Consider the following 1885-nt stretch of genomic DNA (forward strand, 5'->3'; position numbering starts at 1 on the left):
ACAGATTCCTGTTTATTTACCTGCATTTATGATATGGCATACATATGAATTATATATGGAAGCTTTTGGGGTTTTTGATATCTGATGGTTAGAAGTCGCACACAGGGAAGTCCACTCTCCCTGCTACTGTGATAATTGGTTACATACCAGGGGAGAGTTTATAATCTGATTTTGGTGCTCGATAAATTCATGCGGTAAACCAGCCCACTTATATATGATATCATTGATATCTGACCTAATAAATATTTTTTCCGCATGATTATTTAGAGTACTATTACTGAACAATATTTTCGCTCGTGGCAGTTAAAGGTCTGCCCCACTAAAATATATTTATCTTTGATTATACCTTTATGAATGATCCCATGACCTTATCTTGAATAATGGTCTGTTGACCTTATATCTTTGCATGTACCAAATTGGTCCCATGACCTTATCCTGAATAATGGTCTGTTGACCTTATACCTTTGTATGTACTAAATTGTCTACTATACCTAGTGTTTGTTGTGTAATTCACAGTTTTATTAAGTGATAATAAAAGTTAAATTTTAAATTATAGATAATAAAAGTGTGCCCCGGGTCAGGCTTTTTAGTCTTTTTTTGCCCTGCTCTCTTGTAGGTCGATCCTTTTTCACACTTGCAAAAGATGCAGTCGGGGTGTGTGAGCCAAGTGAGGAAGACACACGTTTGGCAAGCCCCACCTCAACGCGTTTCGTAGTTACTTCGTCAGGAGGCTCCTGACAAAGTAACTACGAAACACGTTGAGGCTCACACACCCCGACTGCATCCTTTGCAAGTGGCCTGACGGGTCCGGCTTCCACCGGCGCAGTGCACGGTCCTGGCTCTGACTGCAGCGGTTATTCCCAGATACTTCTGCTCAAGGGGTCCTGAGCTTCTCTGGAGAATTGCAGCGGTGTTGGTTTTACACCAGTGCAGCTGTCCAGAGAGTTATTCCCTGTGGATTGGAAAGCCCCAGCTAAGAATCACCAGCGCACCTGTACACTTTGTTTCAGTATATATATATATATATATGTATGTAGACTTGGACTGGTACTCCCCTTATACGTGGTAAGCTGCTCCGGTGCCCCCAGATAAAAGAGGTATTAACAAATGCAAAGACAGAGGCCTGCGGCACTCAGAGGCTTAATGGTGCAAATCGTGTATTTATATCAGCATATCAAACCAACGTTTCGGGGCTCGCACGCCCCTTTGTCAAGGTGAACACCTTGACAAAGGGGCGTGCGAGCCCCGAAACGTTGGTTTGATATGCTGATATAAATACACGATTTGCACCGTTAAGCCTCCGAGTGCCGCAGGCCTCTGTCCTTGCATATATATATATATATATATATATATATATATATATATAAACACAGCGTGGTCCGGAGGTATATATCAGAATACTCGTACAATATATTCTGTAATAGGTACACTCTTTCTTAACTAACGCTGTCTGTAATAAGACACGTAGAATACTCAAGTGTCTGTAAAGTTTCAGCGCTGTGGACAGGCGACTTTACAGGGGAGACCTTGCCCTGCAATCCCAGAGACCAGTAAGAATGCCAAATTGATTTCTCACAAATATTTAAAATGCCCGCTCTAATATATATTGTAAATGCCTGCACCTCTTGCTACCATATACGATAAAAGTGCGCTGTACATCGCAAACTGTATCCCATAAGAGAAAACAATACATCCACACATTATCTGAGTTCCAAAGCTCATTGATGTATATATTTGTTGTTAAAAGGGTATGGATTCAATATATATTACAAAGTACAGTATACCTATAGTTACATGAATACAACTTACACAGTAAACAGTTAGAACATACTATTACATACAGTCATATGCAGTTTCAGTTACATGCCAGCAATACAATTACCAT

Source organism: Pseudophryne corroboree, chromosome 2 (assembly GCF_028390025.1).
Source record: "Pseudophryne corroboree isolate aPseCor3 chromosome 2, aPseCor3.hap2, whole genome shotgun sequence".
Taxonomy (NCBI): Eukaryota; Metazoa; Chordata; class Amphibia; order Anura; family Myobatrachidae; genus Pseudophryne; species Pseudophryne corroboree.